Source organism: Lepidochelys kempii, chromosome 7 (genome assembly GCF_965140265.1).
Source record: "Lepidochelys kempii isolate rLepKem1 chromosome 7, rLepKem1.hap2, whole genome shotgun sequence".
In the NCBI taxonomy this organism is placed as follows: domain Eukaryota; kingdom Metazoa; phylum Chordata; order Testudines; family Cheloniidae; genus Lepidochelys; species Lepidochelys kempii.
Window position 1 is genome coordinate 107,765,364 of NC_133262.1, and position 23,662 is coordinate 107,789,025.

The following is a 23,662-nucleotide window of genomic DNA, read 5'->3' on the forward strand; positions in this document are numbered from 1 at the left end:
CCCAGCTACCTTCGAGACACTACTGACTTCCTGAGGAAACTACAATCCATCGGTGATCTTCCTGATAACACCATCCTGGCCACTATGGATGTAGAAGCCCTCTACACCAACATTCCACACAAAGATGGACTACAAGCCGTCAAGAGGGGGAGGGATAGCTCAGTGGGGGGGGGGGGGGAGGGATAGCTCAGTGGTTTGAGCATTGGCCTGCTAAACCCAGGGTTGTGAGTTCAATCCTTGAGGGGACCATTTAGGGATCTGGGGCAAAAATTGGGGATTGGTCCTGCTTTGAGCAGGGGGTTGGACTAGATGACCTCCTGAGGTCCCTTCCAACCCTGATATTCTATGATTCTATGATTCTATAAGAACACTATCCCTGATAATGCCACGGCTAACCTTGTGGCTGAACTTTGTGACTTTGTCCTTACCCATAATTATTTTACATTTGGGGACAATGTATACCTTCAGATCAGCGGCACTGCTATGGGAACCCGCATGGCCCCACAGTATGCCAACATTTTTATGGCTGACTTAGAACAACACTTCCTCAGCTCTCGTCCCCTAACGCCCCTACTCTACTTGCGCTATATTGATGACATCTTCATCATCTGGACCCATGGAAAAGAAGCCCTTGAAATCACCATGATTTCAACAATTTCCATCCCACCATCAACCTCAGCCTGGTCCAGTCCACACAAGAGATCCACTTCCTGGACACTACAGTACTAAACGATGGTCACATAAACACCACCCTAAACCGGAAACCTACTGACCGCTATTCCTACCTACATGCCTCCAGCTTTCACCCTGACCACACCACATGATCCATCATCTACAGCCAAGCTCTGCGATACAACCGCATTTGCTCCAACCCCTCAGACAGAGACAAACACCTACAAGATCTCTATCAAGCATTCTTACAACTACAATACCCACCTGCGGAAGTGAAGAAACAGATTGATAGAGCCAGAAGACTCCTACTACAGGACAGACCTAACAAAGAAAATAACAGAACGCCACTAGCCGTCACCTTCAGCCCCCAACTAAAACCCCTCCAACGCATTATTAAGGATCTACAACCTATCCTGAAGGATGACCCAACACTCTCACAAATCTTGGGAGACAGGCCAGTCCTTGCCTACAGACAGCCCCCCAACCTGAAGCAAATACTCACCAGCAACCACATACCACACAACAGAACCACTAACCCAGGAACCTATTCTTGCAACAAAGCCCGTTGCCAACTGTGCCCACATATTTATTCAAGAGACACCATCACAGGGCCTAATAACATCAGCCACACTATCAGAGGCTCGTTCACCTGCACATCCACCAATGTGATATATGCCATCATGTGTCAGCAATGCCCCTCTGCCATGTACATTGGTCAAACTGGACAGTCTCTACGTAAAAGAATAAATGGACACAAATCAGATGTCAAGAATTATAACATTCATAAACCAGTCGGAGAACACTTCAATCTCTCTGGTCACGCGATTACAGACATGAAAGTTGTGATATTACAACAAAAAAACTTCAAATCCAGACTCCAGCGAGAAACTGTTGAATTGGAATTCATCTGCAAATTGGATACAATTAACTTAGGCTTGAATAGAGACTGGGAGTGGCTAAGTTATTATGCAAGGTAACCATATTTCCCCTTGTTTTTTCCTACCACCCCCCTCCCCCGACGTTCTTGTTAAACCCTGGATTTGTGCTGGAAATGGCTCACCTTGATTATCATACACATTGTAAGGAGAGTGGTCACTTTAGATAAGCTATTACCAGCAGGAGAGTGGGGTGGGAGGAGGTATTTTTTCATGCTTTGTGTGTATATAAAAAGATCTTCTACACTTTCCACAGTATGCATCCGATGAAGTGAGCTGTAGCTCACGAAAGCTTATGCTCAAATAAATTGGTTAGTCTCTAAGGTGCCACAAGTACTCCTTTTCTTTTTGCGAATACAGACTAACACGGCTGTTACTCTGAAACCTACTCTAGTTCACTGTCTTAACCACAAGATCATCCTTTCTTCATATGCTATTTTTATATAAAAAAATCCATCCTTGGCTTTTAATTTACAGTAACTGCTGTGACAAAGTTCCTCCTCTACCTTGGTGGGTCTTGCGCTTATTGGTGGATTTGCTCGCCTTGGAGTTTCACAGCAGCCCTCAGTTTGGCCGTTTTCGTGAACCCACAGTCCAGGTCAACTCCTCCTGTGTCCGACCAGGAGTTGGGAGGTTTGGGGGGAACCTGGGCCCACCTTCTACTCCGGGTTCCAGCCCAGGGCTGGAATGCAGCTGTCTAGAGTGCCTCCTGGAACAGCTGTGCAACAGCTATGACTCTCTGGGCTACTTTCCCATGGCCTCCTCCCAACACCTTCTTTATCCTCACCATAGGACCTTCCTCCTGGTGTCTGATAATGCTTGTACTCCTCAGTCCTCCAACAGTATGTGTTCTCACTCTCAGCTCCTAGTGCCTCTTGCTCCCTGCTCCTCACAGGGAGCTTGATTAGCCTGCCTTAATTGATTCTAGCAGCTTCTTGACTGGCTGCAGGTGTTCTAATCAGCCTGTCTGTCTTAATTGTCTCCAGAAGGTTCCTGATTGTTCTGGAACCTTCCCTGTTACCTTACCAGGGAAAAGGGACCTACTTAGCCAGGGGCTAATATATTTGCCTTCTATTATTCTCCTGTAGCCATCTGGCCCAACCCTGTCACACTGCATGTATAATTATTTTTATATATAATAGTTATCCATTAATTAGAACTAGAGATAGGCAGGAAATGATTTTCCCTATCCTGATGGGGCAAAAAGTAGATATGTAAAAAAAAAAAAAATTGTGAAGTGAAATCCAAGAAAAATAATTAGTTGTGTCATGTTTCATTTTGTATTTGACCATTTTTTAAACGTTTAAAAAACTATCAATCATTTTAACTTTCTGAACAAAAAGTTCTGAGCAAAAAAAAAAAAGAACCTTTTATTCTGAAAATGTTAAAAGGGGTCATTTTGGCAAAACTTTTTTTAAATTTTTTTTCAAAAAAGGAAATTCATCAAAAGCAACCCTTTCCTGTGAAAAATTTCAGTTTTGACAAATCAGTTTTGTCAGACAGAAAATGTTTCAATGAAAAATTCCCCACAGCTGTAATTAGACCCCTCAAGGCCAAATGCATGCACTTCTATCAACCCATCTGTTTTCTATAGTACCCATCATCATAGTTTCTAAGTGCTTGTCTTACTATTAACATTTTTTAAGTGATTGCTTAGATTTTTAAACCACTTTAGTTTGAAGTGTCTTTTCATCAGATTTCTTTCTCCCTTTAAAACTGTAAGCAGAGTGTTATTCTTATATGGCAGACCTGCATCTCTATCCTGAAAGATGTCTTAATCTACTAGGAGATTAATTCTGCATCACTGTGTTTTAATCTTGAACACATAACTCAACAGATGAATATTCAAAAGCAAAATCATTCCTCAGAGTTCTTTTCACATAAGGAAATTAAGCATAATGACAGGGCAAGTGTAGTTTTGATGCCAAAAATGTGGAAAAGATGGAAGTGGTATGTAGCTAGCACATAAAATATAAAGATTTTGGTTGCAAAAAGCATTAAAATATAATTATATGACGTTCTTCTTTAGCATATTTTTCTGATGGATCAATTACTTAGAAAAATGCAAATTAGGGTAGGTGGGATTCTGATTGTCATATATTATTTTAATATATTCTCATTTCATTATTTATCTACACATTTATGAGCTTTGCAGTAAAAAATAGCATTGAAGGAAGAGAACCACCTGCATAATTTAATACATAGTCTTTGAAAGGGATGACTTAACTGATTAATAGTAAAGATGTATCCCTACATACAAAGTCCATAGAATAAGACATCCTTTCGTAAGGAGTTTTCAGTCTAATGCAGATAAGACAAAACACAGGATAACAGGGCAGGCAAAAGAGAGATCATAGAGAGTCAGCAGTAGGAAGAATTAATGGAAGAAATAGATAACTGACAGATGAGAGGTGAGAGACACATGGTGCAAGACATGAAGAATCAGGCCCAACAGTATAAATAATTATCCTTCTTCCATTATGAGCTTCATGTTTCCATTCTTGGTGCCTTTTGTGTTTGACGTAGTATCTCATCTATTGTCTACCAACTCTTCCTTCTTTCATAAGCACTTCTCATGCTGATCTGTTATCTGCTCCAATACTTTTAGGCTCAGATGGTAAAGGAATCAATGTTTTCTGGGCCAAATGGATCCATTCACATTGTTGGTTATGGGCTGGTGCTTGCTGGTGCCAAAGATTTGGACACACTGAATCATTAAAAACTATGTCTGCATTGCATACCACTGGCAGTGGTGTGTAGGGTATGTGTAGCTACATGCTGCAGCAAAAAGCAGGCTGCATCACACTGTGGTGTGTAACTACATGTGGCAGTGAAAGGCCCTGGCAGGGTGGAGGCAGTGGGGAAAGGCTCTGGCAGAGGGAAGCTGCTATAGCCTTTCCTCACTGGAGATTTTCCTCACTGGGCTCCAGCAGCTCCACACTGCTGGAACGTTTCTCTGCCGCAGGGAGCTGTCAAAGCCTTTCCCTGCCAGAGCCTTTCACTGAGGCAGGAAAGACTCAAGGAGCAGGGAGGCACTGGGATGCTACACTGCTAAAAATATCATTGTGAACAGCAGAGACACTGCTTGGGCTCATGGAGAGCCATGTAGGGTACATCCCTTATGAGTTCAGGCGTGTCTTTACTTAAGAAGTGCCTCACTGTCTACACTGCTATTTATACCTTTGCTAAGGGGCATGCAGTGTACTTACTCTACACACCACAGTAAGGAGTGTACAGCATAGACGGACCCGAAATGTGGCTGTATACATGTTTTGGTGAAGATTCACGTTAAGAAGGCAGGCAGCATATCTATTGATCACAGCAGGAAAAAGTTGGGCTTGCATGACTTAGTGACCCATGCTGCATATTTTAGGAGTAGCCCAAATAGGTTCCCTGTGGCCTCTTTCATCTAGTCCTCCTTGGCTGAAAGTTGGAAGCTTCAATGCTGCATGGTAAAGGAGGATAATGGGAAAGGCCAGCTCTCATTAGACCAAATGCAGGGAGGGTTCCTAAAAAGATAAAGACTCAGATCTCTCAGAGTCTTGCTGACAGAAAACAATTAGCTAAGAGACTTCACTTAATGGAATAGGCATTGTACTGCAACATGAGCCAAAGATATAGTTCTAGCCGCCTAATAACAGAAAAAAGGAAACAAATACAATGCTACATATATTGGATGCTTTATATGGTTTAGTATTTTTTTCAGTTGTTGATGTAAAGTATTTGATTCTTTTTGTTGCTCTTCTCTGATATTTAAGGTTTCAAAGTAACAGCCGTGTTAGTCTGTATTCGCAAAAAGAAAAGGAGGACTTGTGGCACTTTAGAGACGAACCAATTTATTTGAGCATAAGCTTTCGTGAGCTACAGCTCACTTCATCGGATGCAACATCTGATGAAGTGAGCTGTAGCTCACGAAAGCTTATGCTCAAATAAATTGGTTCGTCTCTAAGGTGCCACAAGTACTCCTTTTCTTTTTTCTGATATTTAAGGAATTTGAAGTATGTTTTGTCTCCAGAACTTTAAACTGTATTTACTCCAATGTTTATATGGTTTACAGATAAATTACTGATAAGGATAAGGATTTCATTTTCACAGATTCAATGAAATAGTTGAATAATTTGACTTTTAATCTAACTATTTAAACTTCCTAAATCCGCTGGTAGGGGGACCACCCCTTCCCGCTCCCCCTCCATGGGAGATGCAGGGAGTGCTCTCCAATATATTTTGCCATTCTGGCTGTTTTCCATAATGCAGATTTATGAGTGGACAACAAATTACTGGAATCATAGAGCCAGATTCCCAGATGGTGCAAGTCCCTATAGCTCCATTAAGGACCCTACACCAATGGTGTGCAATTTAGGACTGCCTGGCATTGTTGGGGCTGGTTCAGGCCTAAGAATCAGGGAGCCGTAAACCTCTTTTTCTCTTCTCCAGCTCTAAGGAATTATTTTTATATATAATAGTTATCCATTCATTAGAACTAGCTCTTCTGCAGCAGAAAGTCTTTATTAAGTGAGTATGTAACTTTTTGCAGGATTGATCCTTTGTTACAGTTACATGTGTTTTAGCTCCATTTAGATTGTGAGATCCTTGGATCTGTCGCTGACCATGTGCCTGAGAAGCAGCTAGTACAATGTGACCCAGATTCTCACTGGGTTCCTAAGTGCTATGCAATACAAATAATAATAATAATAATAACAATAATAATAACATTTCCTGGACACACATGAAACAAATGTTTCAATCTAAGCAGGGCATTCATTTTTGAAATATGAATTTGAACTATGCAGAAAAAAGTGAGCATATTCCAATGGTGAATAGCAGTAATAAGGGAATCTAGGAGTAGAATATAGTTATGTTTGAATAAGCCAAGTCATGCTCATGTTCCTTGGCAACTCTAGAGAGCCCCCCACATTTCCAGGTGCCATCTGAGTTGAACATAAACTTGTTGCAAAAAGCTGTTAAGAATGGAAAAGATCAAATTTGTGGTTTGTTTGATTCAGTTTTAGGTTTTTTTAGATAAACAAATGATAAAAATGAAACTCTTCCCATTTTACTATCACACACTTCAACTCCAACATATTGAATAGGGCAGGAACTTTAAGGGAATTGAGCACTGAACGCCTGGTGACTTTCATTGAGAATTGGGTGTCTAACTCACTTAGGTCTCTTTGAAAATCCCTGCCTAATGTTGTTTGCCCACTTAAAAAGAGAAAATAATCCAGAGAGAAGTGCATGACAGTAAAATTGGAAAAGCTCAATTTTTGTCATTTGTTTGTTTAAAAAACCTGAAACTGAATCTTTTGTCTTTTCCATTCTTAACAGATTTTTGGAACAAGTTAATATTCAGTTCAGATGTCATCTGGAGATGTGTGGGGCTCCAACAAGCACGGGCATGATGTGCATTTGTGAGGGAAAGATCACAGAAGATACTCCATTTGGATTCATGCAGCAATAGGGAATCTCCATTGGTTGCTAATTAATTATCATGATTTCTATTTATATATTAGTTTTTATTATATATTTTGACGTCTAAAGGCCTCCATTACTCATGGTGAGTAGAACTTGATTCTTGAGTAGTTTCATCGATTTCAAGGAACTACTTGATTTAGGTAAAGGTGACATAATCTGGCCCTTAGAGCAGAGATGCAGCCTCTAGAATTTCTCCGTGTTAGGTTGTCAGGTGTCCAATAATCATCTTGACACTGGCTCCATAAAACAGATGAACTCAGATGTAACTCTGTGTCCCTTGCTGTGTGTTGACTCTGTTAATGATCAATAAACATGGCCCACACAGGGTTGAAACATCCCACCCCCTCTGTTTATTTTGCAGTGTTGCTATGCATTATAGTGACTCAGACCTTCTTTGGGGGAGGGACATTCTTACTCAATGAGCACATTTACACTTTATCTGATGCATGGCATTTTCCTGGTTTATATAAACAATTAAAAAAAATAACCTGATCAAAGAGATGGCATGGTTAACACCTGAAGTGCTGTACTCAGTACATTTCAGTAGCTCAGATTAGCCATTTCCCCAGCATCTGATTTGCTTGTGTATGTGAAAAAAACAACAACCCTTCATGGTTTACAAACCCATGGACTCCCTCATACCTTACCTGTATGGTACCACACTGTATCTATAAGTAATGCCAGTGACTTACTGACAGATTGATACTCAGATGAGGGTAAAAGGTCGCGTGTGACTTCTCACTTATAACTCATCTGCTGAATGATCATTGTGGCTGAAAGGAGCAATGCGTCTTCTTAATTTTTAGGTTTTTCAGTTAGGCTTTTTTTTCAGGATAATTTCCTGAATGGTCTTGCTGCTTTTTGTGATAAAAGTCCAAAGTTAGAGAATCATAGACTTTAAGGTCAGAAGGGACCATTATGATCATCTAGTCTGACCTCCTGCACAACGCAGGCCACGGAATCTCACCCACCAACTCCTGTAACAAACCTCTAACTTATGTCTGAGCTATTGAAGTCCTCAAATTGTGGTTTAAAGACTTCAAGGTGCAGAGAATCCTCCAGCAAGTGACCCTACCCCACGCTGCAGAGGAAGGCAAACCCCCCCCTCTGCCAATCTGCCCTGGGGGAAAATTCCTTCCCAACCCCAAATATGGCGATCAGCTAAACCCTGAGCATGTGGGCAAGACTCACCAGTCAGACACCCAGGAAAGAATTCTCTGTAGTAACTCAGATCCCATCCCATCTAACATTCCATCACAGGCCATTGGACATATCTACCGCTAGTAGTCGAAGATCAATTAATTGCCAGAATTAGGCTATCCCATCATATCATCTCCTCCATAAACTTATCAAGCTTTGTCTTGAAGCCAGATATGTCTTTTGCCCCCACTGCTTCCCTTGGAAGGCTGTTCCAGAACTTCACTCCTCTGATGCTTCGTTGTAACCTGCTTTGAACTGTTAGCAGTTCCAATACAATCATAGAATGGAGGCTGTAGAACACAGCCTTTCTCTGCAGTGCCAAAAGGAAAGCTCTCATCAGTTTCAGGTTGAAGTGCAGAAGCAGGGCAGTGAGAGAGCAGTGTTAATAAAAACACTGAAAATGAAACGTTAGCATGGAGTGGTGAAAGAGCTCAATTTTATTTTGTTTTCGCACATTAGGTTTTGCTTAAAGCAGACAAGCACCAGGGAGAGCGTTCTGAAAAGGAGCTTTGTATAGGAGCTGGAGTTCTATCCATCAGATTTGTCATTTCAGGAATGTAGCCAGATGTATTGACTTGCTAGCAATTGCACTGGTGCCATCTGGCCTGCTGGAGGCTTTATTAAAGATGGAAAAAACTGAACAGGAGAAATGAAATTTGTTCTTCATGCCATTAACCTTGCTGCTTATTTAAAGAGGGGGAAAATGTAACTTCTTGGCAGGGGGTTTACTATTTGAAAATCAAATATATGGTTTTAAGGAACACGAGTTCCAAAACTCAAAACCAAGCAATGATGTTTATATGTAGACTTGAAAACTGGCCTCCACTGCTGTCATTTTGTATATTTTTCAGTATAAAAGCACTTTCAAATCCTACTGTTCTGAGTGGAATGAAAAAATATCAACCTTATCCCACTGCAATAGCCAAAGTGAGTCACTCTTGATTCTCTTTAATATCTGATGGGTTTACGTTCCCTTTTGTAGTTGTCTCCTCTTTTCTGAGTACTGTACTGTATGCACAATATTTGCTACTTTAGACAGGGGAGTAGCTTTCTATTGTATTCTAACTTCAAATCCTTTCTTTGCTGACTAATACAAATTGTTCTCCTGTATAAAACTACCATTCCTAGAAAAAACTGGAACTATACTTACATTTATTGTTTTTATACCAGCACGCTCTCTGATGTTCCTATTTTAAAGACTAAAATCCAATAAATGTCCGACCTTAAATATTTCCACACATTCTTCCTATCAAGGTGAATTTTTAAAATTAATATTAGAAGAACTAGGATAAAGTTCACTATGCACTTTCTATCTAGGTACATACAATACAACACTCATTAAAGTCAATGGAAAGGTTTCTTTCACAACAATGAACATTGGATCAGCCCCTTGAATGCCCCATAACTGAAATAGCTGAGCTCCTCAAATGCATTGATCAGTTGTTCATTTAAGCTCCCTGTGGTGCTTCCCTACCACAATGATTTGCCACCCTTTTACAGGATGTGGTGTACATTTCCCTTTGTCCCAGGCCAACTCCATTTCTCTGAACCCACTTTTCTCTGGCCATACCTTCCGCTTCTGCACTTACGTCCATACCACCGGAGAATTCCCCAGGGGAATCCTTTAGTAGCCAGGTAGGCTGGGTTTGGAGCTGCTTTGTGCCATGGCAGTTGCAAAAAGCAGCCCCGACATACCAATGTACCACTAAGCAAAGCCATTGATATGCATTGCATCTCCATTTTGTCCACTTGCAGTATCCTAGAAATAATTCCAAATAGCTGTGCTTGTAATGAGAAGGTTGTTTCTATAATATGGCAGCTGAAGTGGAAGGGGCTGGATTTTCCCCTCAATGCATTCATTGGAGGGCATAGTTTTCTATTGCTGGGTTGTTGTTTTGTTTTTTAAAAATACAGAATGTTAAAACATTACTGATGTTATGACAGCAGCAGACTGAGAGTGCTCCATGAGATGAGACACAGGACAAAATGCTTCTCTGGCCAGGAACCACACACTGACTAGGTCAAGAGAAGCATAAACATCACAGAGGAGGAGAAACAGAGTTTACTCTGCTTGGCTATCTTTCTGCAGGAATTTCCACCCATGGAGAAGTTGTGACCAGAGTTTGGTAGCCGTAGGAAAAGTGTAAACTGCCCACATCAGCTACTGAGGGTTATGATGGGGAATGGAGGATAGTGGCCAGTTCTGAAGTTTGAAGGGGGAATGAAAGAGTGATTGGGAGAGATGGCAGAATTGTATTAATGTGGGTTCAAAAGCAATAATGCTTCTCCTCAGAATTTCTGCCCCTTTTTCTAAATCCCATCCAAGTAGTAGTTTGGGTTGTTTGCAGTCAGAATGATAATTCTTCAAAAGTTTATTTAGTTTCATGTGCATCATGTGTTATATATATATATATAAAAATTACCGACAAGATGTAAAATTACATATTTTCATCCGAAGTCTCAGTGGTACAAACCTTCGGCATAACAATAGTTGATTTTTTGGGGTCAGTATAGCATTATATAAAATATTATGCCAATTAAAAGAACTAAACAAAATTCAAACTAAGTTGCAAGCTCCAACAAAAGAAACAAAACTAGTATGGATATATATTTTTTGTATAATTTAACATATCATTTCCCATTTATCATATACGCACAGAGATGTAACCAAATAATTCATTTTACAATTTTTAGTATTTTAGAACCATTTGAGAGAATATGGATATAGATATATGATTTCTATTTTAACATATGTTATTCATTTAGGTAACATACACATTTTTAATTTTTTTGCTTCTGAAGTAAGAGTGATTTTTAAATCAAGCCATTATCAAGCCATTATAATATTATTTAATTGCATGGGGCTCAAATGATTTTTTTATTATTGCAGTTTATTATTTTCTTCACAAATCTGTTTTTAAGGGTTTTTTGGCTTTGGTAGAAAAAATATAGAAGTTAGTTATTAGAGAAGAAATTTACCCCAATGCAGAGAGCCAGTACAAGACCTATGCGCAATGTAAGTCCCACTTAAGTCTCTAAATAAGACTTAAGTGAGACTTTAGAGATGTATCGACCTTGTTCTGGCCCGCTGCACACAGGCCATTTATACTTAGGATACTCTTCATATGATTTTTTTTTCCCAATGGAGTTCCTGTTGCTAAGTAATCTTTGGTATGTGTTTAGCAGGTTCAACATCAGTCTGTATCTAGTCAGGAATATCAAATAGTGAGGATCCATTCATTCTCTGTTGTTGGTGTTGTTATAGGTAATTGGGAATTTTCAAGCAAAATGGTTTTTCATTGGAAAATTCTGACGCATCAAAACTGAAATTGCTTGCAGAAAAGTGTCAGTTTTGACAAATCTCCCAATTGAAAAAAAATTGAATTCTTTTTTCCTGTTTCAATATTTTCAAAATGAAGGATTTTGTTTGTTTGTTTGGTTTGGTTTCAGACAAATCCTTGTTTTGAAATTTTAATTAGTTCATATTAAAAAAATAAAAGAAGAAGAAAGGTCAACACTGAAATGAAACATGTTGAAATTCTGAAAACTCAATATTTCTCTTAGACTGATCTGAGTTTTTTTTTTCAGATTATCAGTTCGCAAAAGCTTTCGAGATTTCGACTTTTCGACTGATTTAGGACGGGAAAGATTTTCGAAATCTCAGAAATTCTCATGGTGTTTAAAACCCTTTCCCACCCTGCTCTAGAACCTGCACGGTCTTTTCTGTAGTAAATATGGCACAACCCTTGTGCAGGGTCCCTGCACACCAGTGAATTTCACCCGAAGACATTTGCTTTCAATCCAAAAGATGCTGGCTGAATTTATGGGAAAGTCTGTTTAAAAAGTTCCCTAGCTCATTTACACTGCTTGTGGTTAAACAGTTTCACACGGAGCAGTAGTATTAAAAATATAACAGCACATTTCATTTGTTATAGTACATTCAATATGGATCGTTTGGGCCAAATTCTGCCCTTGGTGTAGGCATGTTCAACTCCCATTTAAATCAAGGGTGGTTTTGCTTATGAATCTGAGGATGGCACTTATCCTGTTATGTTTTAAAATGAATTCAGATGAACAGCAGTTTTGATGTAAAAGATTAAAAAATCTAGTTCACTACAGAGAATAGTGGAATAACATGGCTATGTGATCCAGAACTGCTTGCAGAGTGTAACATCTATGCAAGACATAGTTTTTACATCAATTATAAAGTCAGAAGGGACCATTGTGGCCATAGGACTTCCCTGAACTAGAACACATCCTTTAGAAAAGCATCCAATATTGATTTTAAAATGGTCAGTGATGGAGAATTTATGTATTCTTTTTCTAGTGTATTGTACACCCTTATTTAATAGGTTTCTAAATAACTCTACCTGTGTTAGTCAGGAAGGTGAAGAATAGATGGCTTTACCTACAGGTCTTTTATATAATGTTCATCAAAGAAGGGCTGGTGATTGGATGTTGTCATCCACTTCTAGACCACTCATCAGGTATAATCTGGCGCAGTGTTTTTGTAGTTGACAAGATTCCAGATTATAAACACTGCCATGGCATTTGACAGCTAGTTAGTAATCTCAATGGCAACTTCAGCAGGGAGCCAAAGGACTGAATGGCAGGGGATTGACTTACCTTTTCAAATCAAAGAATGGTCCTCCAGAGCGTGGAGTCGAGGCTCTTTGATAAGGAATTTGAGGAAAGCTTGAACTTTTACTGCCTGTGTTATACCTGGTCTCTGGATAAATGAAGTATTGTGAACTCCAGGATTAGATATCATTCATGAGTGCTATGTTCGATCAAAAAATTAAAAACATATTCTAAAGTGTAGCCAAGATACTGGCCTTTTGGTTCTTAAACTCACCTAGACATGGCCCAGGATTTACTTTCAGTGGGGTTGGGATTTTGCCCCAGATACTTGGAAGACTGCAAATTGGTGCTTTGCTCTAGTAAAGGCTTGCTATGAATGATACCTCATTTCTTAGGAAATATGTTTTCTTTCAACTCCAGATTTTCCAATATGGAACATCACCTCAATGTATTAGGGTTAAAATTAGGAATGTACTATCCAATGAGAAACAGCTGTGAGAAATGGTTCCTCTAGCATTGCATGTCACTTCTATTATACTGCCAAACAAAGACCAATCTTGATAACGGAAATGACTGCAGTCTTGCTGTTCCTTCTACTGTTCAGGTTTGTCTGTTGCAAATGTATTATTGTGCTCAGTAGAAGCAGTCTGATGTGATTCAGAAGAGGAACTAGTTATTCCACACTACTTTGCTAAGGCTGACCGCACTGCTCTTTCCACTGTTAAGTGCACTTAAAAGTCATCTGACTAAAAGAGGACATACTAGGAAATTCTTAAACGGTTGCTCTTCTGATTCCTTTGATGTCCTTAAGCCCCATTCTGCTGGCTGTTCCCAAACCCCCACATTAAGTGCAGTATTAACCTAACTTTGCAATTAAAATGTGCAGTGTGACACAGTTTGATGGAGCACATGTGCTCTCTCACATTAAACACCCACACGCATGTATGTGCACACACAAACCCAGAATATTACATGGAGATCCTTAGTTAAATCACTGTCCACTCAATAACTCTTAAATTAAAAACACTACAGTCGATCTCCAGTTTCCTTTATTAGGTGATCATAACTCTGTATTTCAGTAAACCTGAACACAGGAAAGCAATTTTAGTAAACACAATACCAGAAAACAATTTTGAAGTTACTTACTGGCATCTAGAGCATAATAATCCCATACAGTTAGATAATTTGATTTGGGTCCACTCTCCAGCCTGTGCTTTTTATTAACCTTTTGAATAGCCCATTATCCATCTACTCAGGTGCTGCCGTTTCCTCATTCAGCATAATGTAGAAGGGTAACCAAGATATACAATATTGTTTAAACAGATTTAACTATCTGGCTAGATTTTGTGTCCATGCACATTGCCCTGAAAACACGAATAATTGGGGAAAAACTCCAAACACAAAAACAGGCTGGGCTTGAGTGCACGGTAAAGTTGTACCACCCAGTCAGAGATCCCCAGAACATGGAGGGGTTGCACGGGATGCATCTTCCCTGGGAATTGTACCTCACCAGCTCCATATGTGGATACAGCTGGAGAGAAAGCTCATGATCCTGTGTCTTCTCACCTTTCCCTGTCCCCTTTTGGATGATATGCACCTACACTGGGAGTGATTGTCCCTAACTTTTGTGCATGGTGTGGAATAGTGTTTGTGCCCTCCCCTTCCCTGAAACACCCGCAAAGATAAGCTGGCATTTTATTGTTGAAATTACTGTATCAGCCATTCAGTAACAGAGCAGTATCAATATCTTTCAAGAAGCCACATTTGTACTAGCCTGACATAAAGGCTTTAGACTATCAAAACCCTTCTTTAACCATGCCAAGAAAATAATTGAAAGCATATTTAACTATATTGAACGTAGAAACCTAGAGGAATTTCACTGGTATTGTGGTTAGTTAAAGACAAATACTGAGAGACATTTAGACCATGGTTTTTATGAGCTACATATTCATATCCCTGAAATATGAGAGTCTTTAACAATGATATCCATTTTAAAAGCAGTGTTCAAGGTTCTTTTGAATTGTTCTTGTATGATTTTGGCCACATCAGTAATTTTTACTGGGGGACGCTCCAATCATGAATCTGGCCTTATTCATTGCAAGCAATTTGAACCTTCTTTAGGCTATTGTGCTTCTATTTTGGGCACACTGGAACGCTCTTCAGCTAATTTTCCAGCTTAGTGGATATTTTTTCCCCCAAAGGCAACCTCTCTCCAAGATTGCAATCGATGCAAACTTTCCCTTCAGATCAGAACTTATAGGCTGGCTCTGTGTTATCACCTGACAACAGTATCATAGCTGTCAACAGCAGATCTGAAGGAATTATTTACCCACGGTGCAGAGAATTATAGAGGACAGGAGTCTATCACCCATAAAAGTCTTTCAATTTTCTGAGTCTGTTTCTAGTTCTAATAGCTTCAATCTGTCCTCAAGCTGGATTTCCCTCTTGTTTTAAATCATACTCAAGACACCTCCTAATAAATTAGTTACATGATTTGTAACGATTCAACCCATTTATGTACGAATTTATTTTATTTCCTTACATTTATTAAAGTCTCTATAGGTGTCTACCCAATGTTCTGGGAGTATAATATTTTTTTGTACTTGTTACTTTGTTGTTACATTCATGATTAAAACTTCTGTGTTTGTGTTGTGTTAACACACACACGTTCTTTAACTTGCAGTTCTGGGGCGGGACTGAGAGCAAGTTAATGCAAAGTGGGACAGGATTAGGATGTGGGAGTATGTCAGTGTTAATGCTCAACTAGTGGGATTAGGATAAGGCTATAATTGAGCAATTCAGCTAACCTGGGATTCACTGGAGGGTTTTCAGAAGTACAATATACAGGCATGTCAATGAAGGGAACTTTTGACTGTCAAGCAAATGTGATATTGAAAGGCTCTAATTGCATGGTAACAGGGTTAAGCACTTATCTCATTCTGCATGTATAAATGTAAGATTCGCTGCTGGTTTTGGCAAAAGGTATGCATGAAAATCAGTATTTCTGAATGTTTAAAGATAATGGGACAACGAGAAATGAAAAAGTGTTTTGTCTGAGGAAGTCAAAAATGGTGGGCAGATGATAGTATTTATGAAATACCATTAAAGACACGCTATCTGGTAGAATTTAAAGAGACTCCGAAGTGATAACTAAGCTCAAGGGACTTTTAAAAAGGCATTTTAACAGAATGCCTAGTGCCAGCAATTTACTAGATGAAGACAGATGAAATTTCACATATTTCTGTAATCCCTCTAGTTCATGGATTGAGGTGGGTAAAACTGTGTAGCTTTAATAAATACATCAGAGATGAAATTCACCCCTGTGCAGAGGGCCCTCAAAATAGGACTTAAGTGGGAGTTAAGTGATATGTATGCCTTGTGCTGGTCCCCTGCACAGGAGTGGATTTCACCCTCAAAACATACAGTTATGCCTTTCAGATATGTCATATCACAATTTAAAGTTGGTGAACCCACCCTTGATAAATGACCCCAAATGCATACTATTTTAGAGGGCCCAAAAACATGGATCATTTTTTTAATGGTTTTACTTTCTTATATCCCTGCACTTCTAGTCATCACATCACTGACTTTAGCTGGTGTGCCTAAAGTGATCATATTGCTTAAAAAGCTGTGCAATTTGTCTTGCGTGTGCTTATATCTGAATAAGTAACGAAATATAGCCTTGTTCTGATGACATCACAGCTATGGGCTAAGACTAAACCTTTCTGCCTCTGGCTGATGGTGGGATTTTTGCTCCGTCTGATATATGGTGTGTGTATATATATATATATACACACACACACACACGCGCACTACACTGGCAATATGCCAGTTTGTATGATTGTTTTATTGGGTGTCCACTGTTATTAAGCCTTCCTGTTTCCCTCCCATGCTTTCGCTTTATACTTCTGAACTGCATTTCTGTAACCAATTTGCATTACTCTATATTAAGTTTCACATGCCATGTGTCAGCTAAGTTATACAGCAGATCCAAAGCTTTGAATGCATTTTGTTGGCCATGCCATATTTACTACTAACCCAAATGTGTATCATCAAGGGATTTCGCTCGTTTTGAGATGTTTTCTGTGTCTGAGGCCATGTACATACAGGATAGATTAAAAATTAGTAAAGGTTCAAAAAATGAACCCTCTGGGACTCCTCACAATACAGTTTCCACACAGCTCTGGAAGGATCCTCCTATGTTCTGATTTTTTGTGCTCGTGCAACTGTTGAACTATTCTGTCGATGTATGCAGAGGTTGGCCATGCCATCCTATGTGTTTGTACAGTGCCTAGCAGAGTGGTGCTCTGGTCTTGACTTGGGAGCCTTTGGGGGCTACTGCACTAAACAAATAATAGCCTGATTGACATCTGTGATATGCTACAGCTGGTAAAATATGTATTTTTATTTATAATATTTGTAAATCAAGTACTTTAGAAACTATCTTATGTTAGCTATAGTTAGGCATTTCTAAAAATTAGTCACAGCACTATAACCTCGTGGACTGTCTAATACTGTGCTGTATCGCATTTCCTAGTAAGAATGAGATCCTGAAGATTCAGCAATGGCAGTCTACACAACATATTTTTTTTTATTTTTAGCAACTCTCTTGGTTCTTGCATGGGCCACACATTCAGACATCTGAATACTGTGCTAGGTTTTGCCTATTTGCTTTAAATGTTGCACTCTGCTGTGAGTGGAATGAATACAAAGGGCCTTATTCTCTTCTCATCGACACCATTGTAATAACTGAGCAGAGAGTCAGGCCCAAATGACTTAATTCTGATCTTACACTGATGCAAAACAGGAGGAGTTCAGCTGAAGTCAACAGAGCTAGTCCAGTGTAAAGCGGATGTAAAGAGATCAGAAACAGGCCTCTTCAGGCTCTCACTCTAGGATACATTTACTCATGCTCGTGGCAATATATTCACAAAGCTCTGAAGTGCTGGTTTGTCAGAGTTCACAACAGTTCACTTCAGCTCCAAATAAAATATTATCTGACTTGGCTTTCTAGCACCAGTAGATGTAACAGTAGAATGGTTCTAATTCATTTTACGAATCCAGTTTTCTTACACTAGTTTCTTTATTGGAATTCATGCAGGGCTTTCTTTAAACAGCCTTTCACTGAGGAATAACAACACAGTGTTTATGTAGGACAATAGAGCAGACATCGTTTACTGTACGGGGTTGGATTTTAGCTTATGCAACTAAAACAAAGGGAAATGAACACCCCCATGTGGTATAACCTCTGTACAAGTTTAGATTTGTTATTTTAAAGTCTGAAACTCCGTAAGTTTGAATTTTTGAACCATATACTGTATAACGTACTGTGTTCTACACTCTACAGGATGCTGGGACACAATGGCTGCCTTATGTTTTTAAATTTAGTATGTGTACAGGAAGACAACTGCCACCTTCTCTGAAATGCTGGCTGCAACGAAACTCAGAAACTTTCAGTAACGTTAACAATGTTTCCTTGTTGCATCCCATTTCGCCTCCTAGCCCTTAATAGGCTGTATTACAAAGCCACCTCACATTTAACAAGTCAGTTCTCCAGTGCTAGCTCAGCAAGGAGTCGGCAATGATTTCTATACATTATGTATATGTTGGTTGATCTATATGGAAGTAAATTGAAACTTTTCGGCCACCAAGCTCATATGGCTTATAAAAGTTATCAGCCAGAAGTTCCAGTAATGGATGGGCCAAAATCAGCACTTCACATCTGAACCACATCCAGTTTTGGGAGTGGAATTAGATTCAGATTTCTGCATCCAAACCCTCCTCGATGATTTGGATCTGTGAGGGAGCCTAAACTCTCAAGGGCCCTTTTTTCCAGTTCATACTGGGCCAAAATATCTCAAAACAGGCATTCCCATGAAATTTCAGCCCAAGGCAGTAGAATATTTTTGAAAATAGCAGACTTAATAAGATTTCCCACATTTTGGAGGTGAATTCTTGCAAGAAGAGCTCTCAAGATTGTGGCACTGCCAATCTGAACCTGAACCTTACCCCTGAAATGGGATCCTCTACTCCCTGTGGAATGAGTTTCAGGGCTGACCTGCAAACCTGGAGGTGTTTAGGGATCCACAGGGGGGCCTAAATCATCCATACTGAAGCTCTGTGTCCCAGTACCACCTGCCCTGAATATTGCCTGCATCATCTCCCCTCCACTCACCCACTTCCTGGCAGTGCAGCTTCAACAGAGTTGTACCACCCAAGAGTCACTTGGTTGTGGATGCCACTGGGGCTCATCCCCTCCATGGAAAGTGATCAGCAGAGCAGGAAATACAATCCCAGATTCTATTACCTTTCCCAAGAAATCTCCATGAGGCTGGAGTAAGAGAAAAGATGCTTTCCCTGGCCTCAGCCCTACTAAATCTCCCCCCTGCACATATCCCAGTCCCCAGTAGATCCTACAAAGAGAAGACTGTGACAGGGAAGAGGCTGAGCCATCTTTCTGTATGGGAAAAGTGGGGTGAGATCCATGCCCAAAGGGAATTCTCTGTATGTGGATTGATGGGTCATGATGTGGCTATAAGTGAGAACACCAGTATTTCACCTACAATCAGTCCTTGTGGCACATGAGGCCCAACTGCTGAGATATACCCTTAATCTACTGCTGGATATCTCTAAATGCATATCTTAGCAGAACAGGGTAAAATTAAGGACTAAATTCTGTTCTCAGGTCCCACTGTAGAGGCACCTGAGAGAGCATGTCCTAGGGCAGTATTTTACTTCTAGTTAGAAAATATTTTATAGTAACTATTGGAGTTACACTTATTGATTTGCAGCATTTCTGATGAAGAGTGCTTTTGCTCTGTTTCTGCTGGAGAATATAACCCCCCTGGGAAAAGGATCTAATTTAATAAGGAAATTCAATATTTGTGTGTGAGAGAGACAGAGAGTGAGGTCTATTTCTGTTCTCTTCATTAACAAATACGTTAGGGGAAGTTTGAAAGTAATCTGGAGGCTTCCTTTGCAAATCTTTGATTTACTAACAATCCAAGCATGATACTTACAGAATCAGCAGCAAGTATTTGATAAGAAGAAAATGCATTCTGATTTATAATCTGGTTAATGTAACCAATGATTTTAGTTTATTATCGATTTATTGTGTGATGATATGATTAATCAATATGTTATATTACATATATTCATTGTATGTAAATTAGAGTTGATTTTTAGGATTATAAAAGTGTAAGATTGATCAGTATTTAGAGGAACCAAGTAGGAGACATGAGTAAGACGAGCTAAAACACAAGAACCTGTAGGCTGAGGCCTGCAAGACTTGAGCTTAGCTAGTTTAGGCCTTGGAGAAAAGAAATGATGGCGTAAGTCAGTGACTGAGAAATAACCCGAAAATTATGGGAAAAGAGGTATCAGCTGGTAATATTGGGAACGTATAACTGGGAAGATTAAATTTAAATTATAAAATGCTGTAACAACAAATACTGTCTCCAGCATGTGCCTTAATTGCAAGATAAAGGTGGTACATCAATGTTAATGAGAACCTACACACCCGATAGAATTCAGGGTCCCTTGTGTTTCTAGGGGACACAGACCAATAAGAAAGAAAGGGTTAACACTTTCATGTACATGCGCAGAAAGTAGGTATAGACAGAATCAGAGTATAAAAGAAGGGTGCCCAGAGTAGGAAAATTGATCTTCCTGTGGGAAACTCCAGCAGGAACCTCTCCCGTATTGATGATCAATCCATGAGAGGGCCAACAGACTCTAACACCATCTAGGAGGATATGCGTATGTCTGTAGGTATAACTGGCACGTGGTACTTACCTTTAGGAATTATATATGCAGTGACATTTATAACTTTGTTGGTAACTTTAATGAAATTGCTAAAGTTTAGCGGAAATTGCTAAATCTTGTAACTGTATGTGTTATTTGCCTAAGGTTTCATGTGTTCCATGGGCTCTAAATCCAGAACAGAGATAACCCTGTTGAACTTGAGACTGTAGCCGCCAGAGCCGAACCCACTGAAGTATGATTAACATTAAATAGGATAAAAGGCTACACTAATCATATGATCCTGTTGGGATCCAGGAAGTGGGCGGGCAGAAGACCGCCTACTGCTAAAGGACCTTCCCCCAGCCTAAGGGGAGGATCCACAGGTCTGGGATTCCAAATGATTGTGGGGGACAACTAAAGATATAACACGAATGGGAATGAGGTCACAGGGCTAAACAAAGGGAACCGGACATATGCTGTAAGTGATATACTACAGTCAAATGCATAGCTGAGAATCCATGACTTGGATTCCAGTGGATCAAAACGTTAACCTCATATTTAAAGTTAGGTGCATAAACCTGTGTTTATGAACTTACACTGGATATTTATTAGTAGTATTTATTTATATTCCTAAGGAACTCTTCCCTGTAGTATCTAGACTATGGTAGGTACCCAATTTTAAATCGTGTTTGAAAACTGGACCCTGTGTCTACTAATTACAATATTTAATATGCTGTAGCAGTAGGTGATTGTTGAATATCCAACTATTGATTAACAGTTTACATTTGTGCGAAAAGATGCATTGAGGACACTTTTTGGACTCAGAGTTCATTCTGGAACTCTTGCCAGTAACTTGCTATCTCAGAAATATATATATATGTATATATAAATATAAATAACAGGGATTTTGTCATATTATGCCGATTTACCAGACTCAAAATGTTTTGCAGAGACTTATCTGGTTTAATAAACTTAGAGTGAACCACAGGCAGGGTTCCAATGGAAGCCTGCCTAGTTTCCTGCTAGCTCACTTGGTGGGCTGCTGAAGAGTTTGTGCTTCCAGCATCTGTGGGTCCAGGACCGCCCTGCCAAGCATATTGCCTTGAGATTGGGGACCCAGGCTCCCTGCCACAGAGCCAACAGCTGGCTGCTTCATTTTGAAAAAATCCAACCAAAGCAGTTCAGTTTTTCCAGAATGAAAATTATCTGAATTTCCTTTCCAAAGGAAATGTTTCCATTTCAAATCAGACCAAAAACTCTTTCAAAATGTCAGAATTTTGAGGGGAGCAAAAATTCTGAGTTTCAGACAACTCGACTCAGCACTCCGAGTTGGGGGCCAGACTTTCAAAAGGGCTCAGCACCTAACATATTGAGCTCTTTTGAAAATCTGGCCCAAAGTCTCTCAGTGCACTGTGACAAAGTTCCTCCTCTACCTTGGTGGGTCTTACGCTTATTGGTGGATTTGCTCACCTTGGAGCTTCATGGCAGCCCTCAGCTTGGCTGTTTTTCTGAACCCACAGTCCAGGTCAACTCCTCCTGTGTCCGACCAGGAGTTGGGAGGTTTGGGGGGAACCCAGGCCCACCCTCTACTCCGGGTTCCAGCCCAGGGCCCTGTGGAATGCAGCTGTCTAGAGTGCCTCCTGGAACAGCTGTGCAACAGCTACGACTCTCTGGGCTACTTCCCCATGGCCTCCTCCCAACACCTTCTTTATCCTCACCATAGGACCTTCCTCCTGGTGTCTGATAATGCCTGTACTCCTCAGTACTCCAACAGTCTGCGTTCTCACTCTCAGCTCCTAATGCCTCTTGTTCCCCACTCCTCACATGCACACCACAAACTGAAATGAGCTCCTTTTTAAACCCAGGTGCCCTGATTAGCCTGCCTTAATTGTCTCCAGAAGGTTCCTGATTGTTCTGGAAACTTCCCTGTGACCTTACCCAGGGAAAAGGGACCTACTTAACCTGGGGCTAATATATCTGCCTTCTATTACTCTCCTGTAGCCATCTGGCCCAACCCTGACACAGCACTGACTTCATCTTTGAAGACTTGAATGAAAATTCTCTTATAAGCACAAGTACAAAATGAATGTAATGGCCTTGCCTAGAGTGAAGTTTGAATGATTAGTAGTTGCTGCACAAGAGAAACCCAGATCTGAAATAGGATAAGTTGTAACAGGTTGAGACTGAGCTACAGTTAGGGTGACCAGACAGCAAATGTGAAAAATCAGGACTGGGTGGGGGGTAATAGGAGCTTATATAAGAAAGAGACCCCAAAATCGGGACTGTCCTATAAAATCGGGACATCTGGTCACCCTAGCTACAGTAGTACAAAGGCATGTGCAGCATTTCACAGTGTTTCTCTGTACTATGCCTGGTACAAAGCAGTGCTATTCGTCCAATTAAAATAAGTCCAGCTGCTATACAGAGACCCCAAATATTGGGCCTTTAAACTTGAACTCTCCTAAGTTCTTTTGGGGGCGTCGGGGTACTGATCTTTTGATGTCTGCTAGGATAAGATAGCAGCAGGGATGATGGGTCTTGACTTCTGATCCACAGGGATCTTAGGAGCTAGGCCATCCCAAACTGGCACCCAATGACCTGCTAAGAGCTGCTAGAATAGCAGCTGAACTCTAAAAGAGGACTTTACTCCTGGCATCTGAATGGTGGAACCCTGCAGGTCCTGATTAGTCCCTAGCCTCTATGTAACCCAAGCCCAGGAAGTTGTCCCTACAACTAGGTTCTTCCTGTTCAGGACTGCTTCCCTTGCAATACCTGGTCTTATTGCCTGCTGCTGATCTCGTGGTAACCTCAACCTGCCTGCCTGTTGACAGCTGACTCCCAGTTTGCCCTCTGGCCTGTCTTGGATTCTGACCGCCTGCTTCTGATCCAGCCTGACTTCCAGCCCCTGCTTTGACCACCCAGTCATGACAGACATGATGCTGTAGCATTACTGGGTGCATGATAATTAAAGTAAAGAAAATGATAAGTCACTCACGGGCAATTTGTGGGCAGGACAAAAAGGAGAAATTAACTGAATAAATTATTTGCTGCTAATGATT